This window comes from Arachis hypogaea, chromosome 7 (assembly GCF_003086295.3).
Source record: "Arachis hypogaea cultivar Tifrunner chromosome 7, arahy.Tifrunner.gnm2.J5K5, whole genome shotgun sequence".
In the NCBI taxonomy this organism is placed as follows: domain Eukaryota; kingdom Viridiplantae; phylum Streptophyta; class Magnoliopsida; order Fabales; family Fabaceae; genus Arachis; species Arachis hypogaea.
In genome coordinates this window covers 34,519,329-34,533,512 of record NC_092042.1, presented here as the reverse complement: position 1 = coordinate 34,533,512, position 14,184 = coordinate 34,519,329, and the positions used below count along the sequence as shown (strand labels likewise).

At 39.8% G+C, this 14,184-nt stretch overlaps 1 non-coding gene across 1 annotated transcript; it reads right to left on the bottom strand.

The window, feature by feature from the left end:
- Positions 1-13,207: 13,207 nt before the first annotated feature.
- Positions 13,208-13,315, bottom strand: LOC112704263 (small nucleolar RNA R71). The gene has a single exon (XR_003154898.1). It is a non-coding gene; the product is annotated as a small nucleolar RNA R71 (small nucleolar RNA).
- Positions 13,316-14,184: the final 869 nt, after the last annotated feature.

The window sequence follows — 14,184 nt, the reverse complement described above, 5'->3', positions numbered from 1 at the left end:
CATATGATTGAAAAGATAAGATTTGAAAAAGATTTGATTTTGAAAAACTTTGAAAACCTGAAAAAAAATTGCATTGAAAAACAGAATCTTCCCCCTTGTGCCATCCTGGCGTTAAACGCCCAGAATGGTGCACATTCTGGCATTTAACGCCCAAAACTATACCCTTTTGGGCGTTAAACGCCCAACCAGGTATCCTGGCTGGCGTTTAAACGCCAGTCTGTCCTTCTTCACTGGGCGTTTTGAACGCCCAGCTTTTTCTGTATAATTCCTCTGCTGTATGTTCTGAATCTTCAATTCTCTGTATTATTGACTTGAAAAGACACAAATTAAAAATATTTTTGGATTTTTAATAACAAGGAAAAATCAAAATACAACTAAAATCAAATAACAATGCATGCAAGACACCAAACTTAGCAGTTTGTATACTATTGACACTAATGAGAATGCATATGAGACACATAAAACACTCAAGTCAAGAGAATTCAAAGATCAGAGTAAGAAATCATCAAGAATTATTTGAAGATCCTTAAGACACATGAATGAATGCATGCAGTTGACACTAAACTTAAGATGAGACACTAGACTTAAACAAGAAATTTTTGGATTTTTTGATTTTTTGATTTTTTTGTGTTTTTCGAAAATTAAAAGGAAGAAGATATCAAAATTCTTAATGAGAATTCCAGGAATCAGTGCAATGCAAGTCTAAGACTCCGGTCCAGGAATTAGACATGGCTTCACAGCCAGCCAAGCTTTCAAAGAAAGCTTCGGTCCAAAACACTAGACATGGCCAATGGCCAGCCAAGCCTTAGCAGATCACTGCTCCAAAAGCAAGATTGATAAAAATCAACAAGCTCTTGTGATGATAAGTTGAAACCTCGGTCCAATGAAATTAGACATGGCTTCACAGCCAGCCAGATTTCAACAAATCATCATGAAACTCTAGAATTCATCTTCAAGAATTTCGAAAAAAAATACCTAATCTAAGCAACAAGATGAACCGTCAGTTGTCCAAACTCAACAATCCCCGGCAACGGCGCCAAAAACTTGGTGCTGTTGCCGGATCTTGGCACTGATGTTACCGGACCAAAAGCTTGCTCAAAACTTGAACAATCCCCAGCAACGGCGCCAAAAACTTGGTGCGCGAAATTGTGAACAATACTTTTCACAACTCTCATAATCCCCGGTCATGAACCCCAAAAACTTGGTGTTCAATACCATGGCATTACACAACTTCGCACAACTAACCAGCAAGTGCACTGGGTCGTCCAAGTAATAAACCTTACGCGAGTAAGGGTCGATCCCACGGAGATTGTTAGTATGAAGCAAGCTATGGTCATCTTGTAAATCTTAGTCAGGCAAACTCAAATGGATATGGTGATGAACGCATAAAACACAAAGATAAAGATAGAGATACTTATGTAATTCATTGGTAGGAACTTCAGATAAGCGCATGAAGATGCCTTCCCTTCCGTCTCTCTGCTTTCCTACTGTCTTCATCCAATCCTTCTTACTCCTTTCCATGGCAAGCTTATGTAGGGTTTCACCGTTGTCAGTGGCTACCTCCCATCCTCTCAGTGAAAACGTTCCTATGCTCTGTCACAGCATGGCTAATCATCTGTCGGTTCTCGGTCAGGCCGAAATAGAATCCAGCGATTCTTTTGCGTCTGTCACTAACGCCCCGCCTGCTAGGAGTTTGAAGCACGTCACAGTCATTCAATCATTGAATCCTACTCAGAATACCACAGACAAGGTTAGACCTTCCGGATTCTCTTGAATGCCACCATCAGTTCTAGCCTATACCACAAAGACTCTGATCTCACGGAATGGTTGGCTCGGTTGTCAGGCGAGCACTCGGTTGTCAGGCGATCAACCATGCATCGTGCAATCAGGAATCCAAGAGATATTCACCCAATCGAAGGTAGAACGGAGGTGGTTGTCAGTCACACGTTCATAGGTGAGAATGATGATGAGTGTCACGGATCATCACATTCATCAAGTTGAAGAACAAGTGATATCTTAGAACAAGAACAAGCGGAATTGAATGGAAGAACAGTAGTAATTGCATTAATACTCGAGGTACAGCAAAGCTCCACACCTTAATCTATGGTGTGTAGAAACTCCACCGTTGAAAATACATAAGAACAAGGTCTAGGCATGGCCGTGAGGCCAGCCTCCCAGTGATCTAAGATAGCATAAAAATGAAGATAGCTACCAAAGTCTACAAATACAATAGTAAAAGGTCCTACTTATAGAGAACTAGTAGCCTAAGGTTTACAGAAATGAGTAAATGACATAAAAATCCACTTCCGGGCCCACTTGGTGTGTTCTTGGGCTGAGCAATGAAGCATTTTCGTGTAGAGACTCTTCTTGGAGTTAAACGCCAGCTTTTATGCCAGTTTGGGCGTTTAACTCCCATTTGGGTGCCAGTTCCGGCGTTTAACGCTGGAATTCCTGAGGGTGACTTTGAACGCCGGTTTGGGCCATCAAATCTTGGGAAAAGTCTGGACTATCATATATTGATGGAAAGCCCAGGATGTCTACTTTCCAACGCCGTTGAGATCGCACCAATTGGGCTTCTGTAGCTCGTGAAAATCCACTTCGAGTGCAGGGAGGTCAGAATCCAACAGCATCTGCAGTCCTTTTTAGTCTCTGAATCAGATTTTTGCTCAGGTCCCTCAATTTCAGCCAGAAAATACTTGAAATCACAGAAAAACACACAAACTCATAGTAAAGTCCAAAAAAGTGAATTTTAACTAAAAACTAATAAAAATATACTAAAAACTAACTAGATCATACTAAAAACATACTAAAAACAATGCCAAAAAGCGTACAAATTATCCGCTCATCAGAAACTCATGCCAGGCAAGTTGAGATCAAGATGGAAAGGCCCCTACAGAGTGGAAAAGGCTGAGCCATATGGCGTTTTCCTCCTGAGGCACCCTTCAAGTCCCAATATCCTCAAGGTGAATGGCCACCGCTTGAAGCTCTACCATGGTGAGAGAATAAAGGACAGCAAGGAGCTGGAGATCCTCCTCTTAGAGGACCCACCAACACAAGAAGACTGAAGCTGGTGAACCGTCTAACTTAAGGACGTTAAAGCAAAGTGCTAGGTGGGAGACAACCCACCATGGTATGATCGTTTCTTTTCTTTCTTAGTTTTATTTTGTTTTATTTTTCTCAGTGTCATGCATACACTCTGCATCATAACTTACATTCTGCATAATAAAAAAATAAAAGGGGATCGACGCGCTAGCGCCTAGTGCGCATCCGCGTCCTGAGTGCATGCGAAATGGGTTAGCTTGACCAGTGAGTTGCGCGGGCGTGGTGTAGACAGTGTGCTTTTGGCACCAGCATGCCCACACGTGCGCGTCGCCTCACGGTCCGGCCATGCATGCATCCGCGTCTAAGGCGCGCCCGCGTGCATCAGAAAATCGGAATCAAACAATGTTTGCCCAGAGAGTTAGGTTGGTCTGGGGCTGGTATTGTACTAGAGGCACAAATTAACCCACGCGTTCACGTCCTTGACACATGCACGTTGTTTTAACCCTTGGCCATCCACGCGTGTGCTCGCATGATGCGCATGCGTCGCTTGCAACTATGGCCCCCAGCCCAGATTGAACCGAGAGTTGTGCGTGTGCGGGGCTGGCCTCGCGCGACTGGCTCAAACTAGGGCACGCGTCCGCGCCGTGGACGCTTCTGCGCCCCTTCTTGTTGTGCAATGCACACGTCCACGTTGCTTGCGCCGCCCAACTTAATCCAGCGCACCGCCCAATTTCAAACCCCCTTATTCCTAATTCTTTTCTTTCCTTATTCTTTCTTCTTTCTTCCTCCTTCTTTCACCATTCTTCCTTCCTACCTCTCCTCTCATCCTACTTCCATCTTCATCATCAAGGTTTCTCTCTTCCTTTCCTCTACTCTTTCCTTCTTCTTTCAATTATTGCATTTAATTATTTTTAATTATTTACTTTCACTTTTCTATTAGCTTCTTTATTTATGGTTTCTTTCTCATGTCTTTCTCATGCATATTTTTTTTAATGTTGGTGTTGGAGATTTATTTGGGTATTATTTTATTATCTTTGAGTTTATGGATATTATGAGGAATAATTTGACAATTGCTATTTTCTTATAGATCTCATATACATTTGGATTACTTATTTTCATTCCTATTTTACCTTGAACACCAAGTGTTTGTGAAAAAAGCCAACATGGCATTTTTAATTCTTTCCTATCATATTCTTCCTACTTTAATACCTCTTTTTCACAACTCTTGAAATCCCCATGTATTGAGTATATCATTCACAATTTACATCATACCAATGCTCACTATTTTCTTCCATGTGATATTTCTTCTTGCACTTGATGCTTGAGTTATGTTTCTCATGCCTCTTACTTGCATGCCATTCTCCCTCTTGCATCTAGTTGTATAATATGCCTCTATGCTCTCCATTGATGTCTCCCATGCATGTTGTAGCTACCATGCACTTAAGACATTGTTTATTTCCCTGGGCATTTATTTTCACTTGGAATTCCTTTCTTCTAGTTTTAGCTATCTATATTTGACATTCTTCCTTTTTCTTTCTTCCTTAGGATGGGTACCAAGAAAGGAAAAGAAAAGGCTATTGACAAGACACCAGCAAGGCAAGGCACTAAAAGAACCATGGCTAAGGCACACCCTTCTACAAGCATTAAACCACCCACAAAGCGGACAAAGAGAATCATCAAGGTCGATGAAGCAGAGAAAGCTTTTCCTACTAGGGATTCTGCACGGTTCACTAACCGCAACTGTGATCAGATGTTCCCCATCCTGGCTAACAGGAACTACAATAATGAGCGCCTACTAATTCTTCTAACACACCTTGCTGAGTTTGTAGAGTCCCGATTCGAGAGGAGACAGTGGGGATTCTTGAGAAGGCAGCCGCGGCAGGTCAATCTATCATGGGTAGTTGAATTCTACTCCAACTTCCACTTGCCAACTCTGCGATCTGTCTATGTTCGTCAAAAGCAAGTTCTTGTCTCCGAGGGGGCCATTCAGAGAGCATTGGATCTTCCACCTGGACCCGAGGGATTGGACGTCTATCAAGAGGCCTCTCTCAAGTGCCAGACATACCAGTTTGACTAGGATAGCATCCTTGGAGTTATAGCACTACCGGGCAGCAGTTGGATCTATGGGCAACATCAGACTCGACCTAAGAGCATTGCAGCTCCAGCACTTACCTTGGAGGTTCGCGTGTGGGCTCAGATTATGTCCCACTATGTCTTTTCGAGCACTCACGAGTCCACCTTCACTGCAAACATGGCTGTTGTCATCTGATGCATTCTCACCGAGCAGCCTCTTAACTTACCAAGACACATCAGGCAGACCATAGGGCACATATAGATTGCGGGTAACCTACCCTTTCTCGTACTAGTTTCAGATCGTGTCTCTGCAGCTGGAGCTCCCTATAGGGTTGGGGACACCAAAGCCATGATTCCAGTGGTTGATCAGTATGTCCCGAATGGGAAGTATATCAGACCTCTAGTACCCTTTGCTAGCCGACTTCCGGGCCCATCTGTAGACACTCCTCCTACTTTCGCCTCGCCATCACCCACACCTCCTCCACCATCCCTTACTCAGATGTTCCTTCAGAGGTTAGACCGGCAAGACCGACAGCTGGAGCAATTGGAGCGCCGCAACAAGCACCAATATATCTATCTGAAGGAGCTCATTGCTAGCTCTCACCCACCTCCAGAAGAGAAGGATACCCCGGACTATACTTCACCTACCAACACCAGGAGCCATGACGAGCCCGCCCGTGGAAGTGATGCTAACAGCCCCACCTTGCTCCTTACTGATGGCACGGAGGACCGTGCCAATCCTTAAGTGTGGGGAGGTCAGTGCCTGATTTCTGGAGGTAATCTCTCTCTCTCTCTCTCTGTCTCTCTCTCTCTCTCTCTCTCTCTCTCTCTCTCTCTTAACTCTCTCTTAACACCAATATGTTGTTTTTCTTTTGTTAGATAGGATAGATTGCATGATAATAATTTGTTGCATGTATGTTCTACTTGGTTGAATGAATGAGTTTCTTTTCAAGACCCTATTTTAGAGCATTTCACTAATTTAAATCAAAAATTTGTGTTAAACTTGTTTGAAGATTGTAATTTGGAACATGGTTGATAGCTAGGAACACACAACCTGTGAGATTTTGAGCTTAATTATATGGTTACATTATTTAACCAGGATTTTTATTCTTGTGTGTTCTCTTCTCTGTGATTGCAATCTATATTTTGCTCCATTCTATATGTCTATTATTTAGTGTATATTCATACATACATATGATTGAGGCCATCATTTGTTATTAGCTCACTTATCCTAAATAGCCTACCAATTCATCTACCCTTGTATGCCACTTTAAGCCTTTTTAACCCCCAATTATTCTTTATATTACCATATCACTAGTCTTAAGCGAAAAAACAATTAATTATCCCATTTGAATCTTTGGTTAGCTTAAGATAGAGATTGTGTGTCAATTAAGTGTGGGAAAATGTGGAAACTTGGGTTAGTAAGGAGGTGTTTGGAGTTATTGACACATTTTGAGAATTTGGGTGCTACTCATGTGAAATTATAAAACCATGGGCATTGATCCATTAAGCTTTTATTGAAAAAAAAGAAAAATAAATAAATAAATAAATAATTACGGGACAAAAATTATCCTAATGCTAAGTGCAATAAAAAGATCAATGCATATGTGATGAAATTAAAGAAAAAAATTGATACATGAGTATGTGAAATGTACAAAGGTGAGATTTTGGGTAGCTAGGCATGATTTTAGAATTATATAGAGTATGTGTAAATGTTAGGTGAGAACTTAGGCTAGTCAAAGATTCAATTTATAGCTAACTTGGCTATACATATATCCTCACCCTTACCTTAGCCCCATTACAACCTTGGAAAGACCTCAAGATATTTGTATTATTACACTAGATATTTATTGATTGGTTAGATGAAGAGCAAAGCTTTAGAAAGCATGACTAGGGGAGACTAGAGTGGACTAACCCTAAATACCTAAGTTGTTAGAGTGCATATACCTTTCCAGTGAGGGTTCAATGCTTGATTCTATGTTCTCGGCTTTTATGAGCTATCTTCTTACAAGTTTACTTGCTTCTTATTGTGTGATTTGAAATAGTGGAATCTAATTTATGTTTGTCTTGGAGGACTTGTTTGTTTTGACTAAGTAGGTAGAAACATCTTAGCATGTAGTTGCATTTATAGGTTGCATTGCATGAGTCTTGCTTTCCCCCATTCATTCTTTTAATCTCCTTGAGCGTAGCATGAGGACATGCTAATGTTTAATGTGGGGAGATTGATAGACCACTATTTTATGGTTTATCTTGTGCTAAATTGAGTGGTATTTATCAATTCTCTACATACTTATTCATATAATTTGCATGGTTTTACAAATCCTTCCCAATGTTATTCTATGATTGAAAACTTGCTTCCTAAGCCCTTAACTTGTGTATTTTTAATTCCTCTTTTTACCATTCGATACCGTGATCCATGTGTTAAGTGTTTTCAGGCTTTATAGGGCAGGAAGAGCTTAGAGGATAGAAAGGAAGCTTGCAAAAATGGAAGAAACACAAGAAGATAAGGAGCTGACCAGCGAGCACTGACGCGCACGCACACCTGATGCGTATGTGCCATTTGGCGCCTTCCATAAGGGCACGGACGCGTATCAGACGCGAACGCGTACATCGCACAGAGGACCATCGACGCGCATGCATACATGACGTGTACGCGTGCCTTGCGCCATGTGCATGGCTTGGTTCCAAGATGTAGAATCTATGTTGAATCACCATTTGGCAGGATTACTAGGACTTTGATCTCTTTCTTGGGCCGGGCATCAAGTACATGTATCTTTACCAATTAACCAATTTTTAAATGCTGGAGTAGATCCAAAGGAGATTCCACTTCCTCGTGAATTTATCTTGAATCGGGACCTTTTGGCTCAACTTTATCCCAGTTTTGCCGAGGGAGCAACTCCATTTTTCACCTTGAATTGGTCAAAATACGCGGATTTTCTTACTTTTCGTGGAGGATTAGATCCAGTAACTGGCGGTTTATGGCTGACTGATATTGCGCACCATCATTTAGCTATTGTGATTCTTTTCCTGATAGCTGGTCACATGTATAGAACCAACTGGGGGATTGGTCATGGTATAAAAGAGATCTTAGAGGCCCATAAGGGTCCATTTACAGGCCAGGGTCATAAAGGTCTATATGAGATCCTAACAACTTCATGGCATGCTCAATTATCTATTAACTTAGCTATGTTAGGCTCTTTGACTATTGTTGTAGCTCACCTTATGTATTCTATGCCTCCTTATCCATACCTAGCTACCGACTATGGGACCCAACTATCATTGTTCACCCATCACATGTGGATTGGTGGATTTCTCATAGTTGGTGCTGCTGCGCACGCAGCCATTTTTATGGTAAGAGACTATGATCCAACTACTTGATACAACGATCTATTAGATCGTGTCCTTAGGCATCGCGATGCAATCATATCACATCTAAACTGGGTATGCATATTTTTAGGCTTTCACAGTTTTGGTTTGTATATTCATAATGATACCATGAGCGCTTTAGGGCGCCCCCAAGATATGTTTTCAGATACCGCTATACAATTACAACCCGTCTTTGCTCAATGGATACAAAATACCCACGCTTTAGCTGATAAGTGAGATTTCGAGTAAGTGTTTACATAATCTTCTTCTGTCCAAAGAAATTTTTCATCAAAATAATGAGTCACCATTGATATCGACACATCTGAGATCGCTAAATATTCGGGAGTTCCTCTATTCAATCCTTTTCCTTCTTCTTGTTGCTGGATATCTCGTTCGTACACATCTTCTCTTTGTTTCTCGAGCCTACAGAGAGTTACAGACAGAGTTCGAAAAGGTCAAATCTTTGATGATTCCATCATACATGATTGAGTTGCGAAAACTTCTGGATAGGTATCCTACATCTGAACTGAATTCTTTCTGGTTAAAGAATCTCTTTCTAGTTGCTCTGGAACAATTAGGAGATTTTCTAGAAGAAATACGGGGGCAATTTTGGGCTGAGTTTTGACCCAGTTTTCAGCCCAGAAACACAAACTAGAGCCAGGGAACAGCAGAGACTCAACACACATTCCCACATTCACTCATTCAAGAGTTTTTAGTTTTAGTTTCGGGATCTTAGAGAGAGAATTCACTACTTCCTCTAGGGTTGTTCATATTCATAGATTCCAGTTTTATGCTTTTGAGTTGGATATTATAAAGAGTTACTACCTCCGTGAAGTCTTTATTATTCTATTTTGTTTCCTATTCCTTTACTCTCGTTATTTTCCTATTTACCCTGTTCAGAGTTACAATTGGATATCTTCTATTTTGGAATTTATTAATTCAAAGTACTTTTTATATTTAATTTCTTCAATTACTTGATTATCTCAACTCCCTTTACATGAATGTGGAATTGGCATCCATGTCAATGGAGTAGACTTTTAACTTGGCTTTGGATTGATTAATATTGGAGACCCTTGAGTTGGAAGACTCAAGAGTTAAATAGTAATTGAAAATTGTTGGCTGACTCTCAAGTCACTAACGCTAATCCTTTCCGAGGGAGAGGATTAAGACTTGTGAATTGGGGTTAGCTTAATAATCAGCGAATAATTTACTAACTACTTTTTGGGATGTTTTTACTAATTTTTATGAAAAATTCATATTTCTAGACTTTACTATGAGTTTGTGTGTTTTTCTGTGATTTCAGGTATTTTCTGGCTGAAATTGAGGGACCTGAGCAAAAATCTGATTCAGAGGCTGACAAAGAAATGCTGATGCTGTTGGATTCTGACCTCCCTACACTCGAAGTGGATTTTCTGGAGCTACAGAACTCCAAATGGTGCGCTCTCAATTGCGTTGGAAAGTAGACATCCAGGGCATTCCAGAAATATATAATAGTTCATAATTTGCTTGAGTTTTGATGACGCAAATTGGCATTCAAACGCACCTTCTCTGCCTTCTTCTGAAGTCAAAACGCCAGAACTGGCATAAAAGCTGAAGTTAAACGCCCAAACTGGCACCAAAACTGGCATTTAACTCCAAGAGAAGTCTCTACATATGTAAAGCTCAATGCTCAGCCCAAGCACACACCAAGTGGGCCCGGAAGAGGATTTCTGCATCATTTACCTATTTTTGTAAACCTTAGTAGCTAGTTTTCTTATAAATAGGACCTCTTACCATTGTATTTTCATCTTGGAATCTTTTGATCATCTTTTGATCTCTTAATCACATTTTGGGGGTTGGCCTCACGGCCATGCCTGGACCATTATCACTTATATATTTTCAACGGTGGAGTTTCTACACACCATAGATTAAGGTGTGGAGCTCTACTATTCCTCGAGTATTAATGCAAAGTACTATTGTTCTTCTATTCAATTCATGCTTATTCTTGTTCTAAGATATTCACTCGCACTTCAACCTGATGAATGTGATGATCCATGAAACTCATCATCATTCTCACCTATGAACGCGTGACTAACAACCACCTACATTCTACTTAAGATTGAGCGTGTATCTCTTAGCCTCCATTCCGAAAGATCGGAGTGTTTGTGGTATAAGCTAGAATTATTGGCGGCTATTCCTGAGATCCGAAAAGTCTAAACCTTTTTTATGGTATTCCGAGTAGGATCTGGAAGGGGATGACTGTGACGAGCTTCAAACTCGCGAGTGTTGAGCGTAGTGACAGACGCAAAAGGATCAGTGAATTCTATTCCAACATGATCGAGAACCGACAGATGATTAGTCGTGCGGTGACAGCGCATTTGGACCATTTTCACTGAGGATGGGAGGTAGCCATTGACGTTGGTAAAATCTGAACATACAGCTTGCCATAGAAAGGAGTAAGAAGGATTGGATGAAGGCAGTAGGAAAGTAGAGATTCAAAAGGAGCAAAGCATCTCCATACACTTATCTGAAATTCTCACTAATGAATTACATAAGTATCTCTATCTTTACTTTATGTTTTATTTATCTTTTAATTATGAAAACTCTATCACCCATTTGAATCCATCTGACTGAGATTTACAAGGTGACCATAGCTTGCTTCAAGCCGACAATCTCTGTGGGATCGACCCTTACTCACGTAAGGTATTACTTGGACGACCCAGTGCACTTGCTGGTTAGTTGTGCGGAGTTGTGACAAAGTGTGATTCACGTTTGAGAGCACCAAGTCTATTGGCGCGATTGTTGATGATCACAATTTTGTGCACCAGGTTTTTGGCGCCATTGCCGAGGATTGTTCGAGTTTGGACAACTGACGGTTCATCTTGTTGCTCAGATTAGGTAATTTTATTTTATTTTTTAAGCTTTCTATTTCTTATTTTTGAAAAAAAAATACAAAAAATCATAAAATCATAAAAACCCAAAAATATTTGATGGTTCTTGTTTGAATCCAGTGCCAAATTTTAAGTTTGGTGTTAATTGCATGATTTTAATTGTCTTTCAATTCTCAAAATACATCATTGTGTTCTTAATGATCTTCAAGTCGTTCTTGTTGAATTGTCTTGTTTGATCTTCATGATTTATTGATTTGCACTGCATGATGTTCTACATATGCATTTTTGCATTCATATGGCCCAAACATGAGAAAGTTCTAAGTTTGGTGTCCTCCATGTTTTCTTTCATTAGGAAAACTAAGCTCTTGATGTTCATCTTGATCTTCAAGATTGTTCCTGGTGTTCATCTTGTCGTTCATATTGTTCTTGCATATATCTTGTGTTTTAATCCAAGAATTATATGTTTTGACTCATTTTGCTATTTTTCAAAATTGAAAACATATCTTCTTGAATAAAGGATTTAGCAAAATGAAGATCCAAGAACATAAAGCAGGGGAATTACAGAGAAAAAGCTGGGCGTTCAAAACACCCAGTGAAGAAGGAAAACTAGCATTTAAACACCAGCCAGGGTACCGGACTGGGCGTTTAAACACCCAAACCATGCAGCAATTGGGCGTTAAATGCCTAAAACATGCAGCTCCTGGGCGTTTAACGCCAGGATGACACAAGGAGAGGAATTTTGTTTTCAAATCAAATATTTTTCAAATCTTCCTAATTTTTCAAAATCAAATATTTTCAATCATATCTTTTTCAAAATCATATCTTTTCAAACATATCTTTTTCAAAAAAAATTAAATCTTTTTAATTTCCTTTTCAAATCTTTTTCAAAATAAATTTCAATCATATCTTTTCAAATATATCTTTTTCAAATCATATCTTTTTCAAAATCAATTTCAAAAATCTTTTTCTAAGCTCTTATCTTTTTCAAATTTACTTCTTATCTTTTTTTAAAACCACCTAACCATTTTTTTACTTTAATTTTCGAAAACCATTAAACATTTTTTAAAAAAATTATTTTTAATTAACTAATTGTTTTGAATTTTGAATTTGATTTTTGAAAATTCTTTCCCCCTCTCTTATCTTTTTCTATTTAAACACTAACATTCCTCCTCCATTGTCAATTCGAACTCCATCTCTCTTGTGTGTTCGAATTCTTATCTCATCCTTCTATTCTTATTTTCCTCTGACATCTCAAGGAATCTCTATACTGTGACATAGAGGATTCTATATTTTCTTTGTTTTCTTCTCTTTCATATGAGTAGGAACAAAGATAAAGGCATACTTGTTGAAGCTGATCCTGAACCTGAAAGGACTCTGAAGAGGAAGCTAAGAGCAGCTAAAGCACAAAACTCTGAAGAGGACCTCACTAAATTTTTGAAAAGGAAGCAGCAAAAGAAACAATTATGGCCGAACCAAACAACAATGCAAGGAAGATGCTTGGTGATTTTACTACACCAACTTCCAACTTCTATCGAAGAAGCATCTCAATCCCTACCATAGGAGCAAACAATTTTGAGGTAAAGCCTCAATTAGTTTCTCTACTGCAACAGAATTGCAAGTTTCATGAACTTCTATCAGAAGACTCTTATCAGTTTTTAACTGAGTTCTTGCAGATCTGTGATACTGTTAAGACCAATGGAGTTGATCCTGAAATCTACAAGCTTATGCTTTTCCCTTTTGCTGTAAGAGATAGAGCTAGAACATGGTTGGACTCACAACCTAGAGATAGCCTGGACTCTTAGGAGAAGCTGGTCACGGCTTTCTTAGCCAAGTTCTTTCTTCCTCAAAAGATGAGCAAGCTTAGAGTGGATGTTCAAACCTTCAGACAAAAAGATGGTGAGTCCCTCTATGAAGCTTGGGAAAGATACAAGCAGCTGACCAAAAAGTGTCCTTCTGACATGCTTTCAGAATGGACCACATTAGATATATTCTATGATGGTCTGTCTAAATTTTTCAAGATGTCACTGGACCACTCTGCAGGTGGATCCATTCACCTGAAGAAAACTCCTGCAGAAGCTCAGGAACTTATTGAAATGGTTGCAAATAACCAGTTCATGTATACCTCCGAGAGGAATCCTGTGAGTAATGGGACGCCTCAAAAGATAGGAGTTCTTAAAATTGATGCTCTGAATGCCATACTGGCTCAGAACAAAATATTGACCCAACAAGTCAATATGATCTCTCAGAGTCTGAATGGATTGCAAAATGCATCCAACAGTACTAAAGAAGTATCTTCTGAAGAAGAAGCTTATGATCCTGAGAACCCTGTAATGGCAGAGGTGAACTACATGGGTGAAGCCTTTGGCAACACCTATAATCCTTCATGGAAAAATCATACAAATTTTTCATGGAAGGATCAACATAAGCAAGGCTTGAATAATAACAATGGTGGAAGAAACAGGTTTAGCAATAGCAAACCTTTTCCATCATCATCTCAGCAACAGACAGAGCATTCTGAGCAGAATCCTTCTAGCTTAGCAAATATAGTCTCTGATCTATCTAAGGCCACTCTTAGTTTCATGACTGAAATAAGATCCTCCATTAGAAATTTGGAGGCACAAGTGGGACAACTGAGTAAAAGGGTTACTGAAACTCCTCATAGCACTCTCCCAAGCAATACAGAAGAGAATCCCAAAGAAGAGTGCAAGGCCATTGATGTAATCAAAATGGCCGAAACCTTGAAGGAGGAGGAGGACAAAAACTCCAATGAGGAAGACCTCAAGGAACGTCCACCATTCAGTAAGGAGTACCCTAATGAGGAACCAAAGGAATC